This window comes from Dendrobates tinctorius, unplaced genomic scaffold, assembly GCF_039654945.1.
Source record: "Dendrobates tinctorius isolate UK_male_01 unplaced genomic scaffold, ASM3965494v1 ptg000060l, whole genome shotgun sequence".
In the NCBI taxonomy this organism is placed as follows: Eukaryota; Metazoa; Chordata; class Amphibia; order Anura; family Dendrobatidae; genus Dendrobates; species Dendrobates tinctorius.
In genome coordinates, this window is record NW_027361728.1 from 67,312,490 (window position 1) to 67,329,609 (window position 17,120).

A 17,120-nucleotide genomic window follows, 5' to 3' on the forward strand; every position below is an offset into this window, starting at 1 on the left:
GGAAAGTTGCATAAGAGTGTCATAAATACAGCCAGTGTTCAAAACAATGCAGTAAAATGACAGTGGAGAGGCAACATAATAGGAACACAGTGTCTAATGCCAATTAAAGTTAGGTACAAACTGGTATAATCAGCAAAACATGATAAATCATTACCAGCAGATGCTCCATAGCCACCTCTACACAAGAAGCAAGACTGTATAAAAAAAACAAATCACTATGAGTCATGGGATTTATAAATACCACTACAATCCTTTAGTTCAGCAACGCATATCTGAATACATCTCAATAATCCAGTATATGCAGTATATGCAATACAATCCAAAAAAGTTAACCTGCAATTGCCCAGTCAGCTGGTCTTTTCTATGTTCCAACTAAATGGCCAGAAAGGCTGTGTAACAAACAGGCAATCCCTGCACGTGCTGCAGTTGTCGAACAGCCACGACACATGCAGCCGCGGGGACTCGAACATATTATTCAAGCACATTGAAGACACTCGGTTACCACCCGAGCACGCTCAGATAACACCTTACCCCAGCACATTCCCTCATCACTAATGATTATGAACATCAATGTCGTAACGGCGGCATAATCCTCTTAAAACATTTTCCCACCTGATATTAAAGTTGACCTGTTTAGTGAACACTTGTGTTCTTCATGAAACAACAATTGCAGAACATTATTTTCTAGAGGTCTATATTGTAGGGTCCCTTTATTATTTCTCCTAGAAAAACATGAATAAACTGACAACTGGGTGTTAACAGGTTGGGGTCCTGGACCTGGCAAGGGGACACCACCACCGTGTATTGTCAGGTAAACTCTGCCTAGTATATACTGTTAAATTATCCCTTCACACTGGCTGTCATAGGGTTTTCATTTACTATTATACTAAGGGCTCTATTTTGATATTATTAGTATTTGGATATTTTTATATCATTTATGGTGAGTTTTTTCTCTGGCACCATTGATGTTATGGACTTTACTTACAGTATTTGATATCTTTGATGAATATTATGGCGCATTAATGCTTGTTTGTATCAAAAGTCTTTTTGAATCTGACTAAAGGAATCTAATTGTCTATTCTTAGCACTGTACACTTTATATTCTTAATATCCGGGCATACTTGTTGCCCATGTTAGCAGTACTTGGGATATTTATTTTGCCATATGTATATTCTATATCGTCCATCTTTTAATTATTTGTGCAGTGACGTCTCCTTTTTGAGACATCCTGTTTTTTTATTTTATTTGTATGTTCTTTCTTTTAATATTGAAATAAATTGAATTATTTTTGGATCTCTTCTTTTTGGAATGGATCTGCATTCTGGATTGGATGTAGGCATTGTAGGAAGTGCCATTTTGATTCTCTTGGACAATTTTTGGTTAACTTACACAAATAGCATTGTAAAGGAGAAGTGTCCCTCTTGCAGTACTAATGGAGGCACCATATTGTAGTATGTAGGGATGAGTGCCAACAGTTGTGTACTGCAGAGCCTTAGGGACTTGTGTGCCAACATATTAACTCCAGGCAGAGTTTCTGTCCCTTATTCTATGGATAGACTTTAAAAAAAAATGTAGAAACCTTTGTATCTTTAGGCAACAAACTCTACAACTGCAGATGAAGTTTAAATGCAGCACATAAATACATCACTACTGCCCAAGAGCTAAATGTACAGACATTCATTAGTTGCAATACGTAATGTGACTAGGTGAAATAAAAGGTAAGCAACTGTCTGCAAGCTCCAACAGATCGCCTCCAAATTCCTGGTAAGTCACATAAGTAACGGCACAACCCGGGGAGGATCACCTTTCAGCCTGAAGAACTTAAGATCCTCTGTAGCCGATAAATTTTAGATTGCTTGACAGTACTATCAATGTAAATTTTATGAATTATGTATATTGTATATATATTTTGTTACCATCCATACAGACCAGATATCAATACAGAGATTGCACACGTTCCATTTAACCGTGCAATATCTCTGCAGTCTGCACCTGCTATAAGAAACATAACGAGAAACTATCAAAAATAAAATAAAAAACAAGACCCACTTGACAGTTACACATGTTGTTCAGCGCACCGGTACAATATCAAATACAGTCTGCCATTAGCTAGGGTAAAAGTTCAATGCCATACATACACTACTGTCCGAACAGTTATTTTATGTTTGAAGCAATAGCGGAATCCATATATTCATTACTGCAGTGTGTTGACACGCAGTCTTTGGGTATATATTTGTAAATTGGATAAGGTGTACTTGCACCTGCACATTTAGTTAATACTATAGGAGTGCTTGCCTTGTTCATATATAATTTTTGCAAATTTGTGAAACAGATGCTTAAAAACCGCTACAAGCGGTGTTCCACCTCTAATCACCCGCCATCAATAGGCATCAGGCATGGGCTTGTGCATCATGTGACTGCTTCAACCAACCAATCAGCAACTGCCAACAGGCTGCTTCCTTCAAATTTTGTCCAAATATGACAGGAAAAAAACATTACTTTTCCTCTTCAAATGAAATGTGAAAGGTGCAGGTGATGAAAAGATTCCATTTAATGGTTGTCAGAGGAATGTTCTGCCACGTTGAGCGCTCTTGGATACACAAATCATCAAGAATTATTGCAGGCAGCTCCCTTTTGCAATTGCTAACAAATTGCATCTCAGATGTGCTTGATAGTAGATAAAAATGTCTCACTGGAACACTTTCACAATCCCTCATGAAGGTATCTTCATGGCGTTGCCCATGACCAATCTCTGGTCATCATTGTGTCAAAGACAAAAGCGAGACTCATCAACGAAGAGGATAGGCAACGTTTTGCTATGTACCATGATAGCTTTTGAGAGTGGTGGCATGAGGTCAAGGTAACACCTGTAGCTGGATGTCTGGCCTGTAGCCCAATGTCATCCAAATAACTTCTAAGGCTATGTTCATATGTTGTTTGTTGCTGCTTTTTTTCTGCAGGCAACACTTGCACTCTTAGCACTAAAGATGCTGCTACAAAAAGCAGGTTTTGCTGCACTTTTGTTGCTTTGTTTTTTAGGATATCTAAGTTCAGCTTTTTTTTCACCTTGCATGTAGGGACAATACAAGGTGTTAGGTCACCAATGTAAGCTGTATATGGACCTATTAAACATTTTTGTAAATAAAAACAATTTGATCAAATTATTTCAGGAAAAAGGTTCTTTTGTGTCTAAAAAAACTGACTATTCTGGATAAAAAAGCTCCTGTACGGAGGTAATCTAATAATTGTGCCCCAATGTACTGTGCAACGACCATGTCTGACGGTGAAGATGCCTTCACGAGGGAACGTCATACCACTCTTAACCTGGGGTTGTGGCGTTTGGTGGCATGTACCAGGTACACAAACATCTCAGCATTACATTGATTTAGTAGTGGAACCAGTGGTATGGATATTTCTCTAAAGTGTCCCAGGAGTTGTCTATCAACAGGACCACACCAGGCGTCATGTTTTTTTATGTGACTGAGCAGCCTGTGTGTTGTAAATGTGCTACCATTGCCTGCAGCATTTCCGGACGTCTTCGACCAAGCACATCCGGAACGTCAATGGTCAGCAACTGCAAAGGCAGCTGTCAGAAGCGGATCTTGATGATTTACGTACTCAAGTTCATTCATCTTGGTAGAACATTCCTCAAACAGCCATTATAACCTTTCTGATAGCAGCCAAGGCATGAAAGTGTGTGTATTTCTGAACATGGTACTCAGACTCAATACCGAATAGGTTGAGATGTTTTGAAAATTTTGTTTACATTTTTTTCATCACTTTCATATCTTGAACATTTCTATCAGTTCTGTGAATTTCATAATACCCTGACTTTTGCTTATATATGTGTTATAACATGATATACTGTATATATTGTAGAAGTGAGAACTCGGACATTAATGAAAAGCTTGGAAGAGGTTAAAGATTTAGTTTTATCACATGAACAAAGACCATAAACATGCGAGCTTCTACACACTCTACAGTTATTTTAGTTTTACAACCTCAAAATATTGTATATCCTAACTCCTACTATAGAAGCAGGTTCATGTGGTGGATGTGGGGACGTGCAGTAACTGTCCTCTTGTTAGTCCTGAAAGTGTCGATCGCATAACAATAGAAGTAAATAGTACATTATGCAGAGATCAAAAAAAATTCGGAAGTAATTTACACAAAACCTAAAATGAATTGATACAGAAAGAATATTGGAAAATTGCCTAACTTTTCATTATACAATTAAAAAATAGATATTACTATATAGAACCACAAGATTACTATTAAATTGGCCTCTAGAAACATCTCCATAAAGACGGAGCGCAGCAAATACCTGTTCAGCGTCTCACTACAGAAAAGTAATGTACTGTGAAGCCCTTCGTATACATCTTTGGGAGATACAAGACAGACAAACATAAGCTGTTTATAGATACAAGTGCGGAAGAAAAATCAATGAACATTTTAGTCCATTTCAGAAAATATTTTATTAGACACGGCGATCTTTGTTCGCAATATTTTCTCCAAATGAAAATCTGATGAAAAGTGGAAAGATAAATTCACATCAATGTCAGGAACTTTTTTTTTGTTCCATTTTAGAACTAGAAAAGCGGATTCAACAGAGGACGGATCTGTCAGATGACACATCAAATGGACTCTAATGGGACATGGTTTCTGTAATTTAACCAGCAGAAACAGAGCAGCAGACTATGCTATTCCGGTCAGTAAAAGTAGAGGAATCTGTGACCCAGATGTGAACGGTGGCTACAAATGTGCAAGTGTGAAACCACAACTAAAGAAATCTTTATTTCAGCTTATTTTGCGAAACTTTATAGTAATTCTTTATTTCAAGTCACTGTAGCCATGCTATTTGTACAGAATAAAACAAATGCAAAGGCAACTATGAAACCTGAGAAACCAGTTCCAAGTATCGAATACAGAACATTGATACAATAATCTCCGTGAACAGCAGTTCAAACACAACGCAACTGTGGATGCTGTGAAACACAAAGCAATGGACCATTACGTATATGCACTATGTATTTGTTTCTTCCGTTTCCTCATGTCTTCTGCAGGCAAGAGACATTTTCTTTGAGCTAGCATCAGTACTGAAGACTTATGAGATGCAAGTTGGAACCTGGAGCTGTCGCAGAGCTTCCTCACCCAATTAAAGAAGATGTCACTCGCCAGAAATACATAATTTTTTTATCTGATGTAAATGCCACTGTTCTCCAGAACCTGCCATTTTTCCATTTTTCATTCCCAAGATCTGGCCTTCTTTTACCTGTATTTAGTTTAATCTTTTTAGAGAAATTGGGGTCATCCTCAACCTTTTTTTTTCCTGTGAGTCCTATGGACCACGACCACTTGGCTAAAAAAGATGAGATGTACATTTAAAAGAAACAGGAAAAGCGCAGTAATTCTCGGGAGCTGCCACAGAGTGACGACAAGGGTGTTTGTTCCCTGGATCTTTATTCATTCATACAACACGTTACGAGGTTTGGTTGACTCCATCAGGTATCTAGCGATCAAATTCTTTGCTCAGTATGTCTTATTTTGAGGGTTGAAGTGCCTTTTCTATTTTTCTTTAAATCTACATTCAAGGATGATGGGTTCATACAATAGGAATGGAGAGGCACAGGAACAAAAAAATTACATCAGATTCAAGATAAAAGAGGCATTTACATACACCAGGTGAAAAATACATATGAATGCCAAGTGACAGTTAAGGGCCTGTTCTCTACTTTATCTCATCCTATTTAGGTGGGGCTGTAGATAATTTATTAAAACATTCAGTCGCAGCCAACAGAGGTAGAACTTTGTCCTCAATACACAATAATTGGAACGTGTCATTAAATTTCCACATTACTAAAAATTTAATATCCAGCCTAAAGATGAATATATTACATAAATAATGGTTTGGCCAACAATCTAATGTGTATGTAGGCTATATAACCCTTGTCCCCATGAAAGATATACAGTATATAGCAACTGGTGACTGTATTGGCAGTACGGTATACATAATGTTAAATTGGGGATATATTCCTACCATAAGCATAATAAGTTGACTCTTTAAAAAAAAAAAAAACTAGCAGTTCTGACAGTATAGTAGATCTCACTGCCCCCCTACTCATCTATGAATAGACAGTCCAAGAGCACAGACAATTTCAACAATATATTAGTTGGATGGCCACATGACATGCTGATTAATTTATACATTGCTCATAAAAACAAGGGGAGCACTAAAATACCACATCCTAGATGTCACTGAGTGAAATATTCCACTGTGTGGACCTCCATAGAAATTCCTCACCACACCATTACTGACCCACTGCCAAACCGATCATGCGGGGGGATGTTGCAGGCAGAAAGTTCTCTATGGTGTCTCCAGACTCTGTCACGTCTGTTACATGTGCTCAGTGTGAACCTGCTCTCATCTATGAAGAGCACAGGGTGTCAATGTCAAATCTGCCAATCTTGGTGTTCTGTGGCAAATGCCTATTGTCCTGAACTACAACACCAGCTTCTGGATGTCGGGACCTCATACCATCCTCATGGAGTCTGTTTCTGACAGTTTGAGCAGACACATGGATGTTTGGGGGCTCTGGCACTGTTCCTTCTGTTCCTCCTTGCACAAAGGAGGAAGTAGCAACCTGCTGCTGGGTTGTTGCCCTCCTACAGTTCCTTCCACGTCTGCTAGTGTACTGGCCTGTTTCCTGGTATCTGCTCCTTGCTCTGGACACTGTATTGACAGACAAAGCTACCTTTCTTGCCACAACTAGCATTAAAGTGCCATTCTGGATGAGTTGCACTACCTGTGCAATTTCTGTGGGTTGTATACACCGCCTCATGAAACTATACAGTACCTCTAGGGGTGAGAGCAATGACAAAATGCAAAAGTGATCAAAACAACAGTCAAAAAGGATGAGAAAAGAGAAATGGTCTGTGGTCACTCCCTGCAGAAAAACTCTTTTATTGGGGTGGCCATGCTAACATCCTATAATTTCTACCTGTTGTCTGTGCCATTTGCATAACAGCAGGAGAAATTGATACACAATCGGTGTTGCTTCAGAACTGGACAGGTTGATTTCACAGAAGTGTGATTGACTTGGAGTTACATTGTGTTTAAGTGTTCCCATTATTTCTTTGAGCAGTGTATTTATGAGCCAATAGAGGGGTACTTGAATTGATACCCAATTGTTTATACTGTGTCCTGCACTCACTAGACAGGGGTGAGGGTTGAGGGAGACATGCCAGGTTAGCCACTCATCGGTGCAGTGGAGAACGACTCCTGCTACATTCACAATCATCGCCCACATCGAAGCGCTATACAGAACTATGTAGCGATATGTGGGTGGTACCAAGCGGGGGAAGGAAAGGAAGCAGTCTCATCCAAACTCACTCTACTGCAATGAGGAAGAGAGAGGCTGCCACAAAACTAAATTTCACATTTGACTCAACTACTCCTGCTTCTCTAGTCTATTGTGTGCCACTCCTGCTGTATTCACCAACATCACAGCACTTTACTGGGATGCACACCATGGTGGGGGCAGAGCTCACAAGCTTCTGTACACACCAGTTCCTGCTGCATGGCATGCAGCACCTCCATTGAAGTGCTGCCTAGGAATGTACAGTGTGATTTGTGTGCTAGCAACCACAGGAGGGTCTATGCTTAGCGGCTCATGTGTAAAGCGCTTCCTACAGTATTCAGCTTAGATATCGAAACATGTAGTGCATTGCAGCAGGGAGACTCCTGCTACAAGGAATTGCGTGTAGGTCAGTGGGGCAACACACAAAGGGACCTCCTCGTTAGTGTTGGGTATTTTGTGCATTCAAAATCGAGCATGTCTTTACATTACGATTATTCGCAATTCCGCTAAATCATTTTCGTTAGCATGGATATTTGTATAGATTGCAGTTGTTATCCTGGGACAAGAACTCTGTCCTTAAGCCAATGCTCTTTCTATAACAGTCACTGTCCTGTGATGGGCTATCTACTAGTGGGGCATAAGTGGACAGAGAGCTAAATAACATGGATCTCTGTTTTTGGGGGCCGTTATATTATTTTAACATTCTAGATTAAAGGATTAGTGGGTGCAGGGGTTGCAGCCACACCAGACCCTGGAGCTTAAGGGGCCTTTTTGCCCAGATGATGGCTCCCCCTCATAGTCGGGGTTCTCAGAGATTCAAGTTACACCACAGATCACTTAAATGCAAGCTTTTAAACATGCTTCTTCATTTTGTATGTCTACTATTTCCAGTTATTACCAATCACTATAGAATATGTTGGCACATGCATAGCAATCATTATTACTGGGTTATCAAAATGGTGGAAGCAGATAAAAACTGACACATTCAATCAATACAGGAGCTTTTTCTATTGTGGTCTGTTGGTGATATAGAACCTCTACATAACGGTCTCTAAAGACAGACAAAGAAAAAGCCAAAAGCTTTTCTAAGAAACACATTTTCCATTAGTTTGTAATCTGCAGATTTGTAATCCTTGCATGCATGAACTTGGAAATAGATTGGCATTCCCAGGGCAGTTTGCATCCGCTTTTGGTTTGTACTCATGCTGATGATTTAATTCATCAGAAATCCTTGTTTATTTCATGTATTCTTCCTAGACCGTCACACACGTGTTGCTTCCATTCTATAGGTCTATGAGAACCCAGCTATTTGGCTTTCTAGGATCCAATGCATCAGAGAATTCTGCTTCCAGCATCTCCAAGTATGATTTAATTCCCAAAATATAAATCAAAAGCATATTTCACCAGTCACATCAGAATAACAGGCTACAATCTGCTCTTTGTTTAAAAGACACAGCATTACATTCAGCATCCAGTGCCGCGACGTTTGGACCATTTAACAGAAATTCTATACCTCATTTATGACTGAGACTGTCTGCCTCCAAGAGCAAGAATATCCAGAGCCAAGATAATTTATAATTTCCATAAATTCTAATAATTCAAATGCCCATCATAACATTTTTACCATTGCTTCCCCCCATAAAAGAGCCATTTATGTATTACACACTTAGAAATTAATTTACAGTGAACCTGGCAGCGGATTCATCCTGTCCGAACTATGGCTAGTGTCAATAAAATACTATCAATTCTGTCATGTATGTTTTACTCAAACGTTGCAGTATTTCAGAGACCTACATTTAAAAGCCAGATGGGGACCATGTCACTCAGGTGACTAGTCCAAGAGGCTGGTCCCCAGAGGCTTCTTACTGTTCTTTTGCGTGACAGGTCTTTTCCCTGTCACACCCCAGACATAGATCTCCCTGAGAATCTGCCTCTAGAGCTTATCTGAAATGAAAGGGAGAGTTACCAGTGTGAGTCATGTAGATCCAGAGAGCAGACTGTCACTCATTACATGTCTCACAGTGGTAACGCCCCCATTCATTTAAAATAAGATCTTGAGTCAGAATCTCCAGGAGATGAGTGTCAAGCACATACAGCTCTGGCAAAAATTAAAAGACCACTGCAAAATTTTCAGTTTGTCTTATTTTTGTCTTTATAGGTATATTTTTGCGTAAAATGTAAATTGCTCTTTTATTCTATAAACCACTGACATGTCTTCGAATTTCCAAGCACTACAATTTGTATTTATTTTCAGAAAATGAGAAAGGGTCAAAATAACAAAATAATGCGTTGCTTGCAGACCTCAAATAATACTAAGAAAACAAGTTCACAATCATTTAGAAACAATAATAATTTTTTAACTCAGAAAGAGTCCAGAAATCAATATTTTGTGGAATAACCATGATTTTTAATCACAGCTTTCCTGCGTCTTGGCATGCTTTCCACCAGTCTTTCACACTGCTTCTGGGTGACCTTATGCCACTACTGGTACAAAAATTGAAGCAATTCTTCTTTGTTTGATGGCTTGTTGTGACTATCCATCTTCCTTTTGATTACATTCCAGAGGTTTTCAATGGGGTTCAGGTCTGGAGATTGGGCTGGCCATGACGGGGATTTGATGTGGTGGCCCTTCATCCACACATTGATTGACCTAGCTGTGTGGCATGGTGCATTGTCCTGCTGAAAAAAAAAAAGTTCTCAGAGTTGAGGAACATTGCCTGAGCAGAAGGAATCATCTGTTTTTCCAGGACAACTTTGTATGCGGCATCATTCATATGTCCTTCGCAAAGATTAACCTGCCCATCATCCCCAGATTATCACCCATCCTCCACCAAATTTCACAGTGGGTGCAAGACACTGTGGCTTGTATGCCTCTCTAGGTCTCTGTCTCACCATTAGATGACTAGGTGTTGGGCAAAGCTGAAAATTAGACTTATCAGAGAAGATTACAATTCTCCAGTCCTCTATGGTCCAATCCTTATGGTCTTTGGCAAACTTCAGCCTGGCTTTCCTTTGCTTCTCATTGATTGCTTTTTTCTAGTTTTACATGACTTGAGCCCTGCCTCTAGGAGCCTGTTACGAACTGTTCTTGCCGTGCACTGCCATTTGCCATTCCTTTTGAAGGTCACTTGATGTCATCCTGCAGTTGCTGAGTGACATTACAATAAGATTATGGTCATCCTGGACAGTGGATAGTCGTTTTCATCCTCTGCCGGTCTGTAGCTTTGTTGTCTCCAATGTCTGCTGCTTGACCTTGTTGTAATGGATTGCCATCTTAGAAATTTTAAGGATGGAGGCAAAATGAGGCTTCACTGTATCCCTCTACTAGTAAAGCGAGAATTGAGCCCTTTTTATCCTCACTCAAGACTTTTCTTTTCAACTCCTTTGGCATAGTTAAAAGTTATTTTTTCATTCTTATTACTTTTGGGATATTACTAGCACTTGTTTTGCCATCCAGCTTGTCCTATTGCAAGAGGATTGTGAACACCACAGCAGGTTTTTTTTTTATACTTTCCTTTGTTAAATAATATTTGGTTCAGGTGATCACCTAATCAGAAGCACATTAAGTAGAATGAAGTGTACTCTGGTTGGAATTCAACTGACACTGGAATGGAATGGCTGTCAGACATGTAGAGAAGCTGATTTTTATAAAACTGTGCAGTGGTCTCTTAGGCTGGGTTCACACGTGGCGGAACTCTCGCGGAAATTACGTGATCCCGCGAGGACAGACGTCATCGCTGTAGTTGTCGCAAAGGACCGGGAGGGTGGAGAGAGGCGGGAAGGCTGCGCGGGATGTCGAAAGGTGAGAATAACAATATTTTTTTATTATTATTTTTTACATTCTATCTTTTACTATTGATGCTGCATAGGCGGCCTCAATAGTAAAAAGTTGGTCATACTCGTCAAACACTATGTTTGACGAGTGTGACCAACCTGTCAATCAGTTCTCAAAGCAATGCTCCAGATCGCTTGGAAAACGCTAGCAATTCTGCAACCTAATCACGCTTGCAAAATGCTAGTTTTTCCGCAGGAAAATCGCGGGAATTTAAAATGCGATTTTCCCGTGGAATGGAATTCCGGAATTCTTGAGGTAATTTCCGCGAGAGTTCTGCTACGTGTGATCGTGTGAACCCAGCCTAATGAGCATGCTGCGTTTTTTACCGCGAAGCGATTCCGCCGCGGTAAAACCCGCAGCATTAGCACAGCATTGCGGAATCCCATAGGAATGCATGGGATGCTTATTTTTCGCGTTTTCGTGGCAAAATCGCGGAAACGCGAAAAAAAAAACGCCACGTGTGAACTCAGCCTTAAGATCTACAGCTCTGGCAAAAATTAACAGTTCATTTACATATTAAGAAAAGCATGGAAATCTCTAGAATTAGAAATCAGATTGCAGATACCAAAACATCATTTTCTTCAACTTTCTATTACCTGCATGCCTATATAGTCTGCTTACGAGGGTTGATCCTACTGTCAGATTCTCTCTAAAGAAGCGATCAGACCTCGAAGAAAACTAGAAGGATTAGTACAACCTATAAAGTGGCACCAAACAATTGATTTCAATACTTGTTTCATTTTCCTTTACATAATGCCTTCACATACTAATCACTTTCTTTTTTCTGCTTTTGTCCTGAATCAGCTCTATCTGGCATTTTCTTATACCTGTTCAGCTTGTTTAACCAAAAACCTGGAAAGTACCCACTGCTCAGTTTGCAGTCAAAGATGGATTTATGTACTTCATATGCATTTTTAGAAAGACCGAAGGTACAGGAAATATATCTTGTTTTGTAACCAGTAATCTGTCCACTGACATTCACGCAAAGTTATTTTTTTCCTAATGAAAGTCAATATATGCATTTACAAGATGTCAAAAGGTTTGTATGCCATTCGTTCACACAGTTATTGTATGCTGACAAAATGAGTAAGAATTAAACGGGACAGCCATTACCTATACAAACCCTTTGTGAATGCTGTAATATCCAGAGTAAAATAAACCCTTATGCTTCTCGTTCCAGCAATGTTGGTGCCAGGTCCCTTTGTCAGGTGACATTGTGACTTGGGCGCACTGTAGCCAATAAGCAACTACTAATGAGCTGTAGCACTTACAACTCTACCGGATGTACAAGTTTTGTCTGTGTCAAGAGTGAGCGAAGATGCTCATTAGCCGCTGTGGACTGGCTGCAGCGCTCGCAAATATACTTATCAAAAAAAAGAAAAAAGACAAATGCTGAGTTTTAAAGAAAGCTGGTGAAAGGAGTACTGTGCATTACTAAAATTATTACTTTACTTCTATTATTATTCAAACACACAATTGTGCCCTACATCAAATGTCATGAAGCACATTTGAACCATAAGATTGTTTTTTAACAAAGTATGGGTCCACAGGCAACAAAGTGTGGAAGATAGGAGAAGAGGAAGCCTTAAACTGTCACAATGGTGTGCACTTTTTTTGTCCCCATCTCAAAGATATTTTTTAAAAAAAATGTGCTTAGCTGATCCTTGGAATATCAATACAGAGGTACATGAACTCAGTTTTCACAAGTCTGTACTCTGCTCAGCTCATGTTCAAAGACTAAGCTGATCCAGTCCCCCAAAAGATGGCATGAAGCTATTAGTGATGAGCGACCATGCTCTGATAAGGTGTTATCCGAGGACTCCCATGTCCTAATCAAGTGTGGTTATAGCAGGTACGCAGGATGCAGTGACAAGACGCGAGACTGATTTGTGCTTTGGATAATGACTTTTATAAATGGAAGTCGCTAGGGCTATCCTAAGCAACCAAACAAAGTAACAGCAATTGTCCTCACAGGGACTCAGCACAAACAAACACGACAAGGTGAACACGACTACCCCGGCAAAGGCCGGTTACTATAGGGCCACGATATGGCCGACTACGGACCATTAGTTCTATTGTATCACTTATCCGTCCTGACGTCCCTCGGTATCTCGGATGATGTAGCTGCGGCGTCGCAGCCGCTGAAGATCTGGCGTAGTCTTCGGGTGCCCCAGCGCCCAGGAGGCGTTGGGACACAACAGGCCCTGGTTGAGTCCTTTGAGGAGGTGACCCCCTGTAAAGACAGCGGGGTTCCAGGAGGGGTTGGGGCACAACAGGCCCTGGGTGAGTCCTTTGATGAGATGACCCCCTGTAAAGACAGCGGGGTTCCGCTCGTAAGCGGGTTCAGGGAGACTCCAGTCCCCAAGCAGGGGTGTGTCGCAGTTATTAGGAGTGGCGGTTGATAGGCCGCTTGCACGCCGTGGATTGGAGTGAAGCGGCAGTCTCTGGTCGGTAAGCTCGGCGCCTCCTTCCCGAAGGCCACTGTAAATCTCCCCTCTGTTGCTGGTCTCCTCTCTGGTCACTGTTTGCCGCTCTGGCTCTCTCACGCCCCCACAGTCTCTTGCTCCATGTCTGCCGTTCTGCCAACTGCCTCCCTTGCGCGCTCCCTGCCCCTTTTATACTCGCCCCTCCCCTTGCTGTCCTGTCACTCTCAGCTGTCCACCTTCCTCCTCCATTCCCCGGGTACAGTTCCCTTAGGAACCTAAATGGCGCCCCCTTTGATTCCGGCCCGGACACTCTGCGGGGGCCCTCCTCCCTACACGAGTATTTTCAGCGTGCTCGAAAAAAATGCTTACGTCTCCGCATCTGCAGGTCTCGCGGCTATTCGACAGATGCAACACATGCAGGGTTTATCTAACAAACAGGCAATCCCAGCATGTGTTGCGGCTGTTGAACAGCCGCGAGACATGCGGCTTGAGCATTTTTCGAGCATACTCGATTAGGACATGAGCATGCTTTGATAACACTTTAACCAAGCGTGCTCGCTCATCACTAACAGCTATCCAAGTCAATGTTTTCACATTTTCACTACTCATTAAATGTAATGATTTTCTGAATAGAGAGATCATCTGGGATTGAAACCAAAGTCTAAAATGTAGAAAATTGAACACATTCAATCTGCTTCTATGCAGGAGGTGCCAGTAGACTGGGGAGGAAGACACCACAATCACTTGTAGGAATGAGAAGTTCAAAGCAATCTCAGCAAGCAAAAGTGTTCACATTATTCTCTTCACCAAATAGAACACAAATGGGTGTGTAGGTGACAGTTCATATATCAAATATGACACAGATAGGCGTAACTAGTATGTTTTCCTTAAAATACATGTATATTGCGACTTTTGTGACATTTCAACCCGTCTGTATCTTTAGGCAAGCATCACCCAATAGTAGATGGAGAGAAGTTAGAAGGTGTATAGTGACTATAATGCTCACTTTAGGTGCTATACCGTATACCTTTTTTCACTCCATCTACAATTAAGCGACATTTGGGTAAAGATCTGGGAGGGTCGATATGTCATTACAGTCGTAATATAGACATCAACCCTTCTAAGCAGTCTATATGGACATGAAGGTAATAGGACGTTGAATATATGTCTACCTTGATATCAGCAATCTGATGTCTTATTCCAGACTTTGCTCTCATAATCGCACACTGCTTTGCACGGAGATCAGAAATAACAGTACAGAAGTGAACTTTGTCTCATTATAAGCACATTTGCAGCAGCACCTGTCCTCTCATACTGTTGGCAGGTGTGCTGCAGAGCTGTGCCTGATCATAACTAACACAGTACAGCCAAGTTGAACCTGGTCTCATTACAAACACAACAAGCACATTTGCAATTGTCTTCTCAGCGCTGTCACCTTTGCGGTCTTGCCCTTTCCCCATGCTGGCTACGAGATGAAAGCTGAAGAACTGTGGGAGGCCAACTACAGCTGGAAATGTATTTGAAATGAAACAAACTGCCCTTCTAGGGTATGTTCTCATCTTCAGTATCTTCTGTGGTTTTGACACAGCAGAATGTCTGTGCCATTTCCGCACCCATTATACAAATTAGCGGATACAAATTTTTTTTTTTTTTTTACACGTGTGGATTTTCCTCATTATTGCAAGTCTACTGGGAAAATCTGCATGCGCACCCACAAGAGATACTGACATGCTGTGGTGTGGATCTGAAAGATGCGCCACATGTAAGTTTCTGCGGGTGATCCGCATGAGCAAATAGACGCACTGTGGACATGGGATTTCCAGAAATCCCATCCATTATGCTGTAACATCTGACGACTGAATTTTTGATGCTGCATAAATACGCAGCGTCAAAACTGCAGCAAATTCTGAACAAGAGGAACGTACCCCTACTGTACTATGTTAGCTATGCTGTACGGTGTTATCTCTCATATCACTTTGTGTGATTCTGAGAGTAAAGTGCCAGTTATTACAAGTCTCACACTGGTAATGGCACTTTGATACAAAATACAGCAAAGCTCTGGAGACACATTCTCAGGGAGATCTTTGTCCGGCCCATAGATCTTAACCACTCATTTACATATTAAGAAAAATGTAGGATTTCTCTGGAATAAGAGGTCAGATGGCAGATAACAAGGTATCATTTTATTTAACTTTCTTTGACCTACATGGCCATATAGGCGGCTTAGGAGGATGGAACCTACTAACAGATTACCTTTAAGGAAACCATACTACCTCCAACTCTTATTGTGTAATGTTTGGCGTATGAATGGTCACCTGCCCACTCATTTATGACATATTGGTGAAGAGAATAAAGATTGTGAATACTTGAAACCAGGCTCAATACCAATGGGAAGAACATTTTCTAATTTGTTGTACTTACTAGCAAATAAGAATTAACAGAAAATAAAAATTATTTAAAAACAGCAATATCTTCTGTTCTACACTAAAATTATTTTCAAACTGAAATACATTATCATCTGGGGCTCAATTGTGAATATATTTTTAATTATTTCCAGTAAGTCACTTTTTTGTGCTGTTCTTCACGTGACTAGATGAAAAAGAGAATTTTTAACTAGAACAGTCAAAATGACAGTAATTGTAGCTCTTTTAAAATGATTTCCAACATAAGGTCAAATACTTAGGCACAAACAAAATAAAATAATCACATAAACAAGTGACAGTCTCCTTCCAACACATAACATAGAGCAATTAAGAGAGTTCAGCTATGTCTCTGCTGGAAATATTCCAACACGCTCTTATCCGCTTCAGATGGTACCAGGGACCAAATGTCAGTGAGAAATTCACAATACACAAAAAGCAGACATTTGTAAAGAACTTACAACAAAACAGCTGTTTATATGTGGAATCCAGTCTTTTTCCAGTCCAAACGAAGTTCTTGAATTCTTACTTTGTTATGAAATATAGGGAATTTATGGAAATTACTTGACTTATGCAAATGGGATAAACAGAATAAATCCCTGGATCGACATCCAATATTTAGAATTCTAGTAACCATAACCTTTAAAGGGAACCCGTCACCTCTTTTTTGGCCTACCAGCTAAAAATATCAGCTAATTGAGTGTCAGCTATGCATTCCACAACTATTTCTGAAACCTCCTGACTCCGCAGTTGGGCAAAGCATACTGGGCATGCCCGAGATCCCATTTGAATGCGCGCACGCGCGAAATCTCTACGCGATCTGCGATATTCACGGCAAGGAATGCATACAGCAAGCCGAAGAGGGGTGGAGTGAGGGAACCGAAACAACGCCCATCGGACCGGACCAAACACATTACCATACAGCGCGGGAGCAATAAAAAAAGGATTTTATGGGTGAAACATGGGGAGTCAGGGGGTTTCAGAAGTAGTTGTGGAATGCATAGCTGACACAATTAACTGTTATTTTTAGCTGGTAGGCCAAAAAAAAAAAAAAAGAGGTGACAGGTTCCCTTTAACATTA

At 40.6% G+C, this 17,120-nt stretch overlaps 1 protein-coding gene across 2 annotated transcripts in view; it reads right to left on the reverse strand.

Moving 5' to 3' along the window:
* ARHGEF26 (Rho guanine nucleotide exchange factor 26) overlaps positions 1 to 17,120 on the reverse strand; it is a 213,379-nt gene that overhangs the window by 151,243 nt on the left and 45,016 nt on the right. The gene's annotated exons all lie outside the window — the stretch shown is intronic.